Genomic DNA, 16172 nt, shown 5'->3' on the forward strand with positions numbered 1-16172 from the left:
CCACCCATGATGATTTTTTCTTTCCTTGTAAATATGAGGCAGCAAAAGTGATGCACCGGTGGCGCAAGGGGCTTGTAAATAAGGCCTTTTATATTTTGTCATGTATTGTTTCCAATAGAAAAAGAGGAAAAGAAGAGGAGAATAATTTGTCCTGTTGTGAAGAAAATGCTTTCAGTTACGGGACCGGAGCAGCTTAAAAGAGGAAGATGGCTGTGATGGGAGTTATATAGGCACATGGACATTCTAGTTCTGGAATGTTTTTGATGTCAGTGATGTTTGCTTTAGAGTGCTGCAAGAACCTGGAAATAATAGATGTACTTGGTGTGTTGGTGTACGCCCCAGACATTGTGTGGTATCTAACTGTAGGATTGTTGTGAATGTATCTAGGACCCTAATTAGATATTCCCGATTTATGCCCTTGTGTAGTTATAATAAATCATATCCTTATAAAGGCATAAGAATCATATCCATATTAAGTCATAGCCAATGCAATCCAAATACTCCAAGGCTACTCCCATAGACTCCTAGAAAGTGCAACGCGTTCTTAAACAAACCAAGCCTCCAGCAGCCCGGGAATTTCCTCTGCTTCTGTTTTGATTTGTCCTAGAACTCCTGAGAAAATCCAGCTCCAGTGTTTCCCTGACACCCTCGCGGGTTTTTGAGAGATCGAGTCCTGAGAGAGAGATACAAGACCTCCTTCATTCTATACCCAAGGTACGGAACTGATTAGACCCATAGAGAATTCTTGATTCAGATTCTTGGCAAAAACTGTAAAACTCATCTACTCCTTCCCTGTACTAGGCTTAGGTTAGGTACACTGGAGTAGGTGCATCTTAGAAACACAAGTTAAGTACGTTTAGTCATTATTTTATCATTGTATGTATTTTATCCATTTTAAGTATCTTATGGCTTAGAAACCATATAAATGCTTTTACAGTTTTATTTCATAATACTCCTTTTACTGTACGCACTTTACTTTATGACAAGTATTGCAATTGTGGCAATTCATTTCTCTTGCATGAGAAAGAAGACTGCTCAATAAATAACCGTTTTATTGAAAACGCCCGTCTCTCTATTTCTCTGCATTTCTGGTGAAAAGAAGCATGCACAATTGACTGAGTAAAATAGCTATCTATTGTTTCCGCGACTCTAGAGATATATTCCTTATTGCAGGGGGAACAAAGTTGTCATATGATATGGTTGTCAGAAGCTAATCCCTTCTTGTCTATTCAGGAAAGCTAAACGCCTTCTTGTTTACTCGAGAAAGTTTCTAGTGACCTCTGAGCTAGCTGACACACACAATTAAGTCTAACATATTCAATAGAGACCTAGTCGACCTCCGTCCTACGTCTAAGCTATCGTTTATGTTATTCCAATACACAGAGCCTATTGGGAATATAGAAACTACACTACATGGCGCCCAACGTTTGGTAAGGCGATAATTTAACGCTAGATTCTAGAGTAACTCAGTCGTGCTTTTCACACAGACCCCTTTTGCCCGTAAAAACTCCAATAGAGCCTTTGATCGCTCCATCTGTTACTTGGATAACTGTGGTAATTCTAGAGCTAATACATGCCGACGAGCGCTGACCTACCGGGATGCGTGCATTTATCAGACCAAGACCAATCCGGGCTCGCCCGGCCGCTTTGGTGACTCTAGATAACCTTGGGCCGATCGCACGTCCCCGTGACGGCGACAATACATTCGGATGTCTGCCCTATCAACTTTCGATGGTACTTTCTGTGCCTACCATGGTGACCACGGGTAACGGGGAATCAGGGTTTGATTCCGGAGAGGGAGCCTGAGAAACAGCTACCACATCCAAGGAAGGCAGCAGGCGTGCAAATTACCCACTCCCGACTCGTGGAGGTAGTGACGAAAAATAACAATACAGGACTCTTTCGAGGCCCTGTAATTGGAATGAGTACACTTTAAATCCTTTAATGAGGATCCATTAGAGGGCAAGTCTGGAGCCAGCAGCAGCGGTAATTCCAGCTCCAATAGCGTATATTAAAGTTGCTGCAGTTAAAAAGCTCGTAGATGGATCTTGGGATCGAGCTGGCGGTCCGCCGCAAGGCGAGCTACCGCCTGTCCCAGCCCCTGCCTATCGGCGCCCCCTTGATGCTCTTGACTGAGTGTCCTGGGGGTCCGAAGCATTTACTTTGAAAAAATTAGAGTGTTCAAAGCAGGCCGGTCGCCTGAATACTTCAGCTAGGAATAATGGAATAGGACTCCGGTTCTATTTTGTTGGTTTTCGGAACTGGGGCCATGATTAAGAGGGACAGACGAGGGCATTCGTATTGTGCCGCTAGAGGAGAAATTCTTGGACTGGCGCAAGACGAACCAAAGCGAAAACATTTGCCAAGAATCTTTTCATTAATCAAGAACGAAAGTCGGAGGTTCGAAGACTATCAGATACCGTCGTAGTTCCGACCATAAACGATGCCGACTAGCGATCCGGCGGCGTTATTCCCATGACACGCCGAGCAGCTTCCGGGAAACCAAAGTCTTTGGGTTCCGGGGGAGTATGGCTGCAAAGCTGAAATTTAAAGAAATTGACGGATGGGCACCACCAGGAGTGGAGCCTGCGGCTTAATTTGACTCAACACGAGAAACCTCACCCGACACGGAAAGGATTGACAGATTGATAGCTCTTTCTCGATTCTGTGGGTGGTGGTGCATGGCCGTTCTTAGTTGGTGCAGCGATTTGTCTGGTTAATTCCGATAACGAACGAGACTCCTCCATGCTAACTAGTTACGTGACCCCCAGCGGTCGGCGTCCAACTTCTTAGAGGGACAAGTGGCGTTCAGCCACACGAGATCGAGCAATAACAGGACTGTGATGCCCTTAGATGTCCGGGGCTGCACACGTGCTACACTGAACGGATCAGCGTGTGTCTACTCTTCGCCGACAGGTGCGGTTAACCTGCTGAACCCCGTTCGTGATAGGGATTGGGGATTGCAATTATTTCCCATGAACGAGGAATTCCCAGTAAGTACGGGTCATAAGCTCGCATTGATTAAGTCTCTGCCCTTTGTACACACCACCCGTCGCTACTACCGATTGGATCGTTTAGTGAGGTCCTCGGATCGGCCCCGCCGGGGTCGGCAATGGCCCTGGCGGAGTGCCGAGAAGACGATCAAACTTGACTATCTAGAGGAAGTAAAAGGATCATTAACGGAGGAGTGGCCCGAGCGACCGACGGCGCCAGCCCGAAGCCCTCGGCCACCTCTTGCAAGCAGGCACCCTAGGCACAGTGCCCGGCCCTGCCCTGGCGTGCCCCGGCCTGGCGGCGCTCGGGTTTAGGACCGGAACTTTGGCGGGCCTCTCCCCCTGGGGAAGGGCCTGACTGACGCGTGAGGGACCAAGCATGGGGGCGTCCCCATCCCCTGTCCCTCTGCGAGGCAGAACCCGAGTTCACCCGGCACGGACCCCTCCACTGCGGGGTGGGGTGTTAACTGAATGGCAGTGCATCCCTGGGCTGGTACCACCCCTCCCTGTAAAAGGCCCTGGCACCGGCTGGGCTCTCCCGTGCCCAAGTCCCACCCTGAACGGGGCCCGGGTGGCCGAGGAAGTGCCCTTCTCGCGTGGCAGGGCGGCTTGGAAGAGAAGGGGCCGAGAGCGTGTGAGGGGACCCCGGCTCCTCTCGGTGGGAGGCGTGCGGGATGGGGAGCCACCTGGCTCTTCCCTTCCGGCACCTCCGACCCGGGCAAAAGGTTGGGGTGGGCCGATTGCCAGCTCGCTGGCATGGCTCGTGGCCACCCGGCGACGGACGGCTGACGTGCAGGTGGAACGACCCTCCCTCGTTACCAGGTACCTGGTTTGACCAGGTCCCGTGCGGCAGGGCCGAGGGGTTTGAAAGACTTGTGAGTCCCTCCCCGTTACCCCGGAAGGGACCGGCGGCTATGGGGCTGCCTGCTCCCGTCGCACCGGGAGCCCCCCTTCTTCTCCTGCGGGCGGGTGGGGGGGGGACTCCCGGGCCGAGCGCCTGGCAATGTTTTTTTTTATTCCAATGGTGCAGTCTGACTCCCAGAGGGGAAGCCTTGAACGGGGCGCCCGGGCTGTCTTGCGTGCCTTCCTCCTGCCTCTCCTGCGTCCCTGCAGGTGGGCAAATGTTTTCAAAAAGTTGCCTGTGACTCTTGGTGGTGGACCACTCGTCTCGCGCGTCGATGAAGAATGCAGCTAGCTGCGAGAATTAGTGTGAATTGTAGGACATATTGATCATCAACACTTCGAACGCACCTTGCGGCCCCGGGTTCCTCCCGGGGATACGCCTGTCTGAGGGTCGCTCGATCGTCAATCGCCCCGGGGTTACCCCGGGACGCGGCTGGGGCCGTCGCAGGGTTAGCTCCGCTTCTCCTTCATCGCCCCACAAGGTCAGACCCCCCGATCGCCCGTGGCAAGGGTCCCTCACCGGTTCCTGCCGCGGAGGTACGCCGCTGGCATGCCTGGCCCCCGAGAAAGGGGCCCGGCGACCGGTCCGCCCCGGGACCCGTCCCAGCCGCCTAGCTGCGTGCCATGCTTGGCTGTCTGTGGTGTCCCACTGGTTGCCCCAGTAAACGCGCCTCAGGCGCCCACCTCCGCGGCCGGCTTCCCAAGGAGGTTATAGGTTTACTGTGGGCGTAACGCTCAGTGAGTTTGTATTTATTATTATTTGTTATGAGCAGGGCAGCGCATGCCCGGGCCAGGCAAGAGGCCAGTGCTGTAACGGCGCGTGAGATTAATGGTGGCCGGTGTGTCTAATATCCAACAGTTATTGGGGCAAGAAACAACTTGGCTAAGCATGACATCTTTAAAAACTGACGCATAGTGAAGTGCGGTCGGTAGCCCGTGCGGGCTAAAGTTAACTTAATTGGCACTGGGAATAGTTGCATAGTGCAGTGTGGCCATGCAACCTGTGATGCCATGGCCGTAGAGTCGTATTTTTATATATGAGGCAGAGGCCAGCTTACGGTCCTAACATACGCGGTGGACTAACGCTGTGAGGTGACGTTCCAGTTACAGGTGCAGTGAGCATATATCGACATGTCGGCAAAGTAAGTCCTATTTTAATGTGAGGCTGAGGCAAGCTTACGGTCTTAATATACGTGGTGGGTTAACGCTGTGAGGTGACGTTCCAATTACATGTGGCGTGAGCATATAGTTTCATGTCGGCAAAGTAAGGAAGACTCTTATGTATGTAATATGTGATTTTGCACCGCATCTAAGTTTAAGGGCTTTAAATGAGCTGGCACACAGTGCACACAGGCAGAGTATCTGGGTTGGACCCTATCAGATCACAACCCCTTATTGGTTTCCTTGCGGGGGCAGGCCTAGATCTAGGATTCTACCTAGCGCTTGCACTCTGAAGCTGTGGATGATGTGGGATCCAGTTAGCAAATTGGTGAAGCCCTTGACACCTATTTTTGGGAGAATAGCTTTGAATGCATTGGTCAAATGGGGTGCTTTCAAGGTCGTGCAGCATGGCCTCTGCATGAAAACAGTGTATGGGATATGTAAAGGGCTAAATGATGAGATATTGGCTATTGGGAGTAGCTTGCAAGAATTGGAACAAGCCTGTTTGGTGGACCCTGATCAATTCCCAGCCTTAGCAGAATTATGTACCGACTACAGACATGTACTCAACAGACTCTGCAATTTTGATTTTAAAACAAGACAAACATGGCGATAAGGTGGGCCGGTTGCTAGCGTGGTTACTACGCACTGAATCACCTGGACACCAGATCACTGTGATCTGACAGAGATCGAGATGGATATGGACCACACAGGAGGATATAAATGAGGAACTTTGCAATTTATTACCATTGCCTTTATAGTGAGATCTTGGTTTTAACCCCTGCGGCTTTTGCTACATATTTAGCGTGACTCCAAACACCCTCGGTTGACTTCCTTCAACACCAGGAATTGGATAGCCCACTCACACTAGAAGAAGTGCAGGTGTCGATTACCAGATAGCCTGAGCAAAAGGTCCTGAGTACTGACAGGTTCCTGATCAAATGTTTGCTCAATATCGTACCCACTTGGCTTCCCATCTACTTAAAGTGTACGAATATGCTGGGACCACTGGGGCCTTGCCTACCCGTGTAAGGGAAGTGTTGCAAGGATTCTGCCAAAAACAGAACTTGGTGTAGGATGATGGGACCTTAGTGCATAGGGACTGAGTCATCTTACCATCTGAGTACCCATGAGCCCATAGTGTCTCACATGCTCTCCTACCCACTCACAGAGAAACAAATGATTAGTCACCCCAGAACACAACACTCCCAGATCTCTCAGGAATCGCATTAGCAAGGCGCACCCTTCTGCTCACTCTCTTGTACTTTTCCACAATAAGATCTGACAGAGACACGAAACAGTTTAAAATATTTATTTTAACTAACGTGCCCTAACATGCAGTATGCATGCCACAACAACCAGGAAAATGGTGTGAGGAGCTTAGCGCGCATCCAAGACGGTCGCGTGAGCTGTGAGCTCCTGAGACCCTCGCTGCCTCCACCGACTATCCTGGCACTAATCCTGGTTTTGACGACGGGTCTTCTTGCCGCGACTCTCCTGATCAGGAAGACCCTTTTTAGAATTTGATTTGGACGCCGGATGCCCGACTTGCTCCTTCTAGAGCCCAGAGGCCTACATTGTGGCTCATCCCGGACCTTGGGCATTGGGAGCGCCCCGAAAGTAGTTGAACAACAACGGCCTGCGGCGAACACGGATGCCCGGGACCTACTTTCGGTTTCGTTTCTCCATGGTCGCGAGGACTCGAGATAGCTGATCTCGAGCATGCTGGCTACCACAGCTCCCTGACTGAACCCCACTGTGCTCTGTGTTTCAACGCCTTGTAGAGTTTCCTTCGAGGGAACCATTTATACCAGATCTCGGAAGCCCCGGCGGGGCAGCTCATCCACCATGGCGGCTCGATCGGAAGGCGACAAGCGGTCAGTCAAGTCTACAGCTCGTGGTGGCGGAACCCAGACTTCCATCATGGACAGATTTGCTCGGAACAAGGGTTCGCCGAGTGGGACCGGGAAAACTTCAGATGGTATGAGTAGTGGTGCCCAGGAGCCGGAGGAACCGACTCTTCGTGATAGTATGGGCGCCATCGCCAGCATACAGTCATCGATGGGCCAACAATATGAGACCTTGGCGGCCAAAATCGATACAGTGGCAGTGGATGTGGGTCTAATCAGGGCAGATCTGGGGAAAACCAACGAGAGGGTGAAGTCGTTGGACATTAAGACTGCCAGTCTCACTTCGGATGTGTCCGAGCTCCAGACCGAGGTCCGCACCCTTCGATCCTCTAGCGAACGGTTTGCCCGCCGCCTCGAGGATTTTGAAGGTCGTGCTAGGTGAAATAATATTCGCATTATAGGAGTTCCGGAGACGTCGACAGATCAATCGACGGACCTTCTTGTGGAAGACCTGATTGTTAATCATCTAGCCCCTAAAGGCCTGAGCAAGCTTTTTGCTGTGGAGCGCGCCCATAGGATTCCTGGCGGCGGACGAACACAGGGGACGGCACCGCAGCCCATCATTGCGCGGCTCTTCAATTATAGAGACAGAGACGCCATTTTGCAGGCATCGAGGACCAATGGCCCCACCAGGTTTGAGAACACCTCCGTTAACTTCTACCCTGATTTCACTCCCCTGGTGCAGAAACAGAGATTGGTGTTCTCCGGGGTGAAAGGTAGACTAAGGGATTTGGGCATGAAGTATGCCATGCTTTTCCCTGCTCGTCTGCGCGTTGAACACAATGAGCGGGTGCTCTTCTTTGATATGCCTGAGGTGGCTAGTGACTGGTTGGACACTTTATCCACGCCTAGAGACAATGAGGAAAATGCGGGTGGTGCCGAGGGAAGCCAACGGGACCAGGAGGAGTAGAGGCACCGGTTTATGTTCCATTGTATCGTGTTACGATATTTTTGTTCTTTTCTTTTTTGGGTCGATGACTTTCAAAATTGGGACCCGGGAGCGGCGGGGGGGTTCGGGACTTTTCCTCCTCCGGGGGCGTGTTTCCTTTTCATCTGTAGTTCTAGTTCTTGGGGTAGGGCGACAGGCACACTTCTGAATGAGGTGTTTTTTTGGTTCTTCGCTGGGGTGCAGGGTGTGTCGTAATTTGACGGTGATCGGGTTAGCGTTAAGCTTTGCTACACAAATGTTCCCTTAACTTGACTATGGTGTTCGGAAGCCATTTTGAAAACACTGGCGTCCATTTTATATGAATGCACTGCCTCATGGTCAGCATGTCCTTTGTCCTTCCTCTGTACCACTGACCACTTAAACTTGCCCAGCAACAGGCTATTTTTAGTACCGGTCAAGCTTGCACATGCGCAGTTAAACCCTCTGTACTAGTGGACAGTCATCGCTTAGGAATGTTCTTTAAACTGACCAGTGGTGTTGTAGCCCCTCCCATGTAGTTGGCTGTGTTCCAAAAATGACCTTATATGTACCTAAATTGAGTAAATGTGTTCCGCCTACACTTTTTATTACTGTAAAACTGTATAAAAGAGGCCTTGCACCGATGTTCGGTGTGATACTTCTTGCATTGCCGAAGGGTGCTGTAGGAATGTACCACCACCCCATGGGGTCCTAATAAACTTGTCTTTTGCATTTTCTAGTTTCCGTGCCAACGTCTGTTTTATGGTGTAGTGGGTTTTGCAGAATATGTAGGCCTGGAGAACCCAATACCACAAATTGGCAACCACGAAGGGACTCATCAGCGACTCGGATGCCTGAAGGAGAGGTCGTGATGAAGGATTGGAAACTCGCCATGGACGCGTACGCTGCCACTGAGTGACCCGAGTCTTGGCACCCACGGTGTTTTCTTCCTTTCCTTCTGATCTGACCTTCCAGGTGGCGCCGGTCCTCGACTGAGATCCTGCTCGTTCGAGTTGTCGTACAGTGCCGGTTTGGCTGATTTGATTAAAGAACTTGGCAGTTGGAACCTGGATATTTGAGAATTTGGTAAGCTTGTGATTGGTAAGATAGTCTACGGACGCTTACTGTGGCTCTTTGAATATGTTTTGAGTTAGGTAACATTTGGTTCTATGATTTGAATTATATGTGCAGTGCACTTCACATAGGCGGGCATGTGGAGATATTTCTCTAAATTTGTCTTTGTTTGAACGGCACACCTTGTGTGAAGTATATTAAGTGCCATTTTTGTGATATCGCGTTTCCGTGATATTTTTGACATGCCTGTTTTTAGCACACTCCGAGGAATGTGTTGTCTTGGAAAAGGTACCAATTATCGATTAAATGAATCTCAGCCGGCTCCCCCAGAGGGGACACCTAATCGCGAAATGTCCGTTAAATTTGGCATTCCCCCTATTCTATACAGTACATTATGGCACAGATATACAAAATCTGATCCAGAATTGCAATGGCCATTACATGGATCGTTTGATTTACGAAAGGTTCAGTATGTGGAGCAATGTTTGTTTCAGCGCAGGTCTAGACAAGATATGTTTGATTGTGTACGTATGTGGGAGAAAGCGGTGCGTGAACGGATGAAGCGTGAACTAGCCTTGGCAGACAAAGAGCAGCGGAAGGCTGCTCGGGATAAGGCTTTACAGCTGGAGGAGAAAGAGTTGCAGGAGAAGAAAGAGAGGGAGGCATGGGAACATAATTTGCAAACGAATGGTCAATTTTCTATTCGACGACCTCTTTATCCTGTCCTTACTAATGAAATTGATGATTTTTCATTATTAGATCATTGCCCGCCTCCGTATGTTCTACCTACGGCCCCAGATGAGGATTCGGACAGAGATGATCGAGGGAGTAACCGTGTTAGGTTATATGCTAGTGAAGCTGCGGAATTGCGCAGCTTTGCTCGAAAGCTCAATTTGAGCAAAATAACTATGTCAGAGATTAATGAAGAAATGAGTAAGTGGTCCGAGCGAGAACGGTTGTATTTCTTGAGTCAGTTTGGAGACGAAGTTGTAGAACGATTTAGGAAAAATTCAAATGATTTAGAGCCTAAGGATATATCAGTTGGCCATGAGAACATGCGTAAAGGTCTTGTTGTTATTACAGATGCGGATCGGTTTTTCCAACGGTTGGTCCAGCTACGGGATGAGGCGTCAAGATTACGGGAGGCGAGAAAAGCATCAGATGCGCCTGTGCCGGGATCGTCGGAGATATCCAAAGAGTGTCCTAACTTTGGAACAGATAAGAGTTCTACGGTTCATGTTATGCCTATGCGTGAAGCTGCACCTTTATATGTCCCTCCTAAAGGGCAAGGTACAAATGACGATAAAATGTCTGCGGATGCCAAGGGATATTTTATATATAATTGGGTTTATACACCATGGAATAGAGCAGATGTTATGGCACTGAAAAATGCTTTGCCTGACCCCCATAAGAATCCGGCAGCTTTCTATGAAGGAGTGGAAGGGGCTATTTCTTTGTGTGTTATGACGTTAGTTGATATTGATCTTTTCTTTGGGTTAATATTGCCTCCTGATATGTGGAGGGCAATTCGTAAGTTCGATGATGGAGCGATCCTGGGGGCGGATTGGAAAACTTTATCCCAAGCTGATTTAGACAGGGAGCCTGCCTGTAAGCCATGTCAATTAATCTTAGATCTCCCAGCGGCTATTTTGAATACATTAAAAACGCTCGTTCCCCCTAAAAAGATTGATTGGACCATGTTAGCCTCTTGTAAGCAGAAGGCAGATGAGTCGGTGTCTGATTTCTTCTCACGTTTTGAAGAAGCATTTCATGACTATAGCGGGCAGTTATTAACAGAAGACACTGGTAGGCATTTGTTCGTTGATAAGTATGTAGCGAATCTCTTACCGGAGATTTCATGGACCAAGGGGACCCCTGCTTCTTTATTGACTATGGCTCAGTATTATGAACAACAGGAATTAGAGGCTAAAGAAAGTACTGATAAGAAAGCGAAGGAATTGAAGACGAAAGTGATGTTGGCTCAGGTTTATGCTACACAGCTGAGAGGGAATGATAGAGGTAGGCGTGGATCGTATGGTACGTCTTCTGTTCGTACCGACATTGCTGAGGATCAGTGTGCATACTGTAAAGAGTTTGGACATTGGGCCTCAGATTGTCCGGTGCTTCGTGAACAATGTAATCAGCGTGGTCGAGGAGGTGGAAGGACACGGAATAGTTATTCAGGAGCGAGGGGAGGAGCAAGTGATCGTGGCAGGTTTGAAGCGAGGGGTCGTGGTCAGGCTGATAATAATACTTTTGATCGACGGAATCAGTATCAGATATCGGAGGGTGAGAATGTGGAGTCTCAGGACTATTTACATGCATAGGATTGCGTAGGATGGGATGTGGAATCGGTTGAAGTACCAGTAGATCAAAGAGGTCCATACGTATCAGCTGGCGTTTTGGGTTCTACTGATCAGTTCCTGGTTGATACGGGAGCTACTTGTAGTGCTTTGTCTAAAAACTTGGTTCCAAGGGCTCCCCTGTCTGGCGAAACGATTACATCCATAGGGTTCGATGGAACACCCTCTCTTAGCCCATTGTCACAACCCCTTACATTTTATATTGACAGATTCTTTGGTCCGTGCCCGTTTTTATTGTCACCAAATACTCCAGACAATATTATGGGAATAGATTTGCTCAAATACTTTCGAGCACCAATACGCTGCGCTCCTGAAGGAGTGCGGGTTATTTTGAATGACAATCACCCAGATGTAGAGAGATTGTGCACTATGCAAGAAATTGAAGCGCTGGCCTCTCTCCCTCAAACGTTATGGGCTTCTTCAGACACGGATGTGGGACAGATGCTTATTCCCCCTATTCGAATAACTGTTAAGGAGGGTGTGTCTCTGCCACGTGTGCCACAGTATAAAATCTCCAGGGAAGGTGAAGTTGCCTTAACTCATATTGTGCACGACTTGATTATTGCAGGCGTTGTGGAGGAAGTTCCCTATATTGTCTGTAACAGCCCTATTCTTCCGATTTTATAGAAAGATACTGATGACAAAATCTATCGATTTATTATTGATTTGAGAGAAATTAACAAAATAGTAGTGCCCCAGTACCCGGTGGTATCTGATATTACCACCTTACTTACTCTGATTCCGCCCACTGCCACCACGTTTACCGTGATTGATCTGAAAAATGCCTTCTTTTCCATTCCTATCCATCCTGACAGCAGATATCTATTTGGCTTCACATTAAATAATAAATCGTATAGATTTTGTCGAGTTCCTCAAGGCTATACAGAAAGTCCTCGCATTTATAGCCAGGCTTTAAAAAGACAGCTTGATTCTTTTGATTTGCAGTCTGGAGTGGCTCTCATTCGGTATGTTGACGACATTCTACTTGCAGCAGACACGCAAGAACAATGTGAGGAGAGTAGTCTTGCTTTGCTTTCCTTTCTTGCTCAGCACAATCACAAGGTTTCTAGGAAAAAGCTTCAATATTGTAGACCAAAGGTGACCTACCTCGGTCATATTTTGTCTAAGGAGGGACGTGCATTAACATCTGATCGAATCCAAGCGATTTTAGATACACCAGTTCCCCGTACTAAGAGAGATGTGTGCGCTTTTATAGGCTTAACGTCTTTTGTAGACAGTGGAAAATGGGATTTTCACATATTATAAAGCCTTTGTTAGCACTATTGTCCAAGACTACACCAATGCCCCTTGAATGGACAGATGAATGCCAGAATGCTTTTGAACAATTGAGACAAGCCCTTTGTTCTGCACCAGTGTTAGGTACACCAGATTATACGAAGATTTTCACATTATATGTACACGAGAAGGATGGGTGCGCATTGTCAGTCCAAGTGCAGACACACGGGGATAAACAGAGACCTTGCGCGTATTTTTCAGCAATACTTGACCCCGTAGGACGAGGATTACCTGGGTGTTTTCGAGCAGTTGCAGCAACAGCAGTGGCCATACGACAGAGTGAGGGAATAGTTTTGTCACACAAATTGTTGGTGTTAGTTCCCCATGCAGTAGACGCTCTGTTAAACCAAACAAAAACTCAGTACCTCACGAGTGCACGTTTAACAGGATATGAGCTCCCACTGTTGGCGCCGGATATCACATTAAAGAGATGTGCTACTCTGAACCCTGCTACTTTATTGCCGTATCCAGTTGCTGAGGGCCAGGAGGAAGAACACCATGATTGTGTTTTCATGACAGAAGAACAAACAAAGGGTTGTGTCGACTTACAGGATACGCCATTTCCAGATGTGGATGGGGAACTGTGGGTTGATGGATCGTGTTTGAGGCTGCCAGATGGTACAACTTCCGCAGCATATGCGATCACGACACTTAAGACAGTGGTAGAAGCAGCACGAATACCACAGAAATCAGCCCAAGCAGCGGAACTGATAGCCTTAACAAGAGCATGCGAATTGAGTGCTGGCTTGTGTGTGAACATCTACACTGATAGCCGGTACACCTTTGGAGTAGCGCATGATTTTGGCCTACTCTGGAAAGAGCGAGGGTTTTTGACTTCGCATGGAGTGCACATCATGCACGGAGAACTAGTGCATGATCTTCTGAATGCGCTACGTTGTCCAAAGAAAGTGGCGATAATCAAATGCAGTGCACATAAGAAAGTGACAGACAAAGTAGGACAAGGAAACGCCTTTGCAGATTGCATAGCGAGGGAAACTGCTATGTTACGAAATGCCTCGCCAATGTATGTAGTGAAATCGCAGGCTGAGCGATGGCATGATGCTAGAGAGGAGATACTAGATATTCAGAAATCAGCGTCTGAAGCAGAACTCGCAACCTGGGCAACGGAGGGAGTGCTGGATGATGAGGGTTGTTGGAGAAGCAAAGATATGGAAAGATGGAAATTGCCTGCAGCTTACTTGCAAACAATGGTCCAAATGACACATGGATTGGCACATGTTGGAGCTCTCGCAATTACTAGATTGCTTACGCGAGTCTGGGAACATCCTGAGATTGCCAATACGGCCAAAAGAGTAGTGCAGACCTGTCTGATATGCTTGCAGCACAATCCTGCTAAAGCGACGTATACTCCGAAAGGAGGGTTTGTTCCACCTACTGCACCATTCGAAGTGCTACAAATGGATTACATCCAGCTTGAGCGTTGCAATAACCTTAAGTATGTCTTAGTGGTGGTGTGTGCTTTCAGTAAATGGATTGAGGCCTTCCTCACGAAGGATAATACAGCGTTGACAACAGCTAAGGTTTTGCTCAAGGAGTACTTCCCACGCTATGGTGTTTGTAAATTTTTGTGGAGCGATAATGGTCCTCATTTTGTTGGGAAAATTGTGGAATACGTCATGAAGGGATTGGGAATTCAGCAAAAATTCCATGCTGTATTCCATCCGCAGTCAGCAGGTCTTGTGGAAAGGTACAACGCTACTTTGAAATTGAAGCTAGCAAAGATTGTGGCATCCACGTCTTTGAAATGGCCGGATGCTTTGCCTCTGGCATTGCTATCTATTAGATCAGTGCCCCATTCCCGAACTGGCCTCACACCTTATCAAGTAGTGTTTGGAAGGCCTATGAATATATGGGGAGTTCCTAAGCCTCGATTGTTACATGATGTGCCTTGTATAATGATGAACGATTATTTGGCACGATTAACAAATGATTTACTTTCTATTCATCAACAGGTTTGAGAAGCGCTCCCCGACAATTCCATTGGAGAGGCTCACAATCTTCGTCCTGGCGACTACGTGATGATCCGGTCCTTTGAGAGAACAAGCAGCTTGGAGCCGAGGTGGCGTGGACCCGAGCAAGTGCTATTGGCGACTCGTACGGCTGTGCGAGTTACGAACAAGAAACAGTGGGTGCATTCCACTCATTGTCGCCGTGTCTCTCCGGATCTGGTGAACCCAACTGCGCTGTCTGACTATCGAGACATCTTGGACGAGGAGAAGAGCCCAGCTGTTGCGTCTGCTGAATCGGAGGGAGCCTTCCCGGACCACACCGTCTCTGGAAGAGAGAGATACAATCTACGACCAAGAGAAGCAATTTTTTTGTGCGAGGCTGGTTGAGTTACCGCTCCAGGTTTGTGAAACGGAAGCCGGGAATATCAAGGGGGGGGATCAGTTCTGCCAAGTGTAGCGACACCCGTCTTGAATCTCGGAGAAGAAACCAACGGCTACCTCGGAGCTCAGCACTCATATTTTTATTTTTTTTAGTTGCTTTCTTTTTTGAGACGTTTTGAACTTTGAACTATGGCATCTTCTACAATGCGAAATAAGAGAATTTTTTGTGCAGTACTTTTTGTTATGACAAATGTGGTGATAGCAGTTATAGCTTGGGTGGTAGAACTACTGGTGCCGGCAAGAGAACATTTATAGCCAACCACCCCTATTCCATCCGAACATTTTCATTTTACTTTGCCTTATCATGAAGAACCACACCGACAGACTTATCTGAATAATAGTTTCATCCAGATTCTGCATCACACCCATAATATGACGAACACTTCGAACTGTTGGGTATGTGGGATGTTGCCTGGACATCAAAAGAAAGGAGGCACTCCGCTTATCCCACTCCCATTCTCTCACAATGGTTCTTGTAATGCTTGGTATACTCTTTTATTCACTTTGCGATGGCCGACAAAAGGTGGATTACTTTTTTGACTCAATAAGGTCTGTTTTAATGACCGAGATGGTTATCCACAAGCTGAAGGAACTAAATTTGAATGGGAAGAATATCGACCCGATAATGTATCCTCGCCTCAAATTTACAGTAACCAACGAAATGTAAATATGTCTAGTCTGCATGTAATCACAGTCATTGATACGAAAGCCGATCTGTGTGTCCGAAATAAAGGTACAATCCCAGTAGGAAGAAGTGAATGTAACACTACTCTCACCTTTGACACTCCAAATGGCATTACCTTTGTGGCTTCACGAAACACTTACTTTATCTGTGGAAATAAAGGTTATCACCGTCTCCCTATAGGATGGTTAGGAACATGCTATATATCCTTTGTATTACCCCCCGTGTTTATTGCCCCACCTATGTACCATAATGACTTTGTTTTGTACCATGATTTTATATTGAATAGAGTGAAGAGAGCATTAGTTCTCGATGAAATAGACCAAACTGATACTTCTCTGCAGCAGTATGTTGATTTTAATTTAGGTCTTTTCTCATTTGTTGGGGCTGCTTTAAACAGCCGAAAAATAAGACGACTGACACGTGTTGTAGAAGCTGTTGCTAATGAGACAGTTTTTGCTTTAGGGAACTT

General features: G+C 47.8%; 1 non-coding gene and 1 pseudogene across 1 annotated transcript; both read left to right on the forward strand.

Annotated features, from left to right (window-relative positions):
- The first annotated feature begins 1422 nt into the window (after window positions 1-1422).
- LOC147698111 (18S ribosomal RNA) lies at window positions 1423-3202 on the forward strand (annotated as a pseudogene).
- A 934-nt stretch (window positions 3203-4136) lies between these two features.
- Window positions 4137-4290, forward strand: LOC147698112 (5.8S ribosomal RNA). Its single transcript, XR_015299672.1, has one exon. It is a non-coding gene; the product is annotated as a 5.8S ribosomal RNA (ribosomal RNA).
- Window positions 4291-16172: the final 11882 nt, after the last annotated feature.

This window comes from Lissotriton vulgaris, chromosome 8, assembly GCF_964263255.1.
Source record: "Lissotriton vulgaris chromosome 8, aLisVul1.2, whole genome shotgun sequence".
Lineage (NCBI taxonomy): Eukaryota > Metazoa > Chordata > Amphibia > Caudata > Salamandridae > Lissotriton > Lissotriton vulgaris.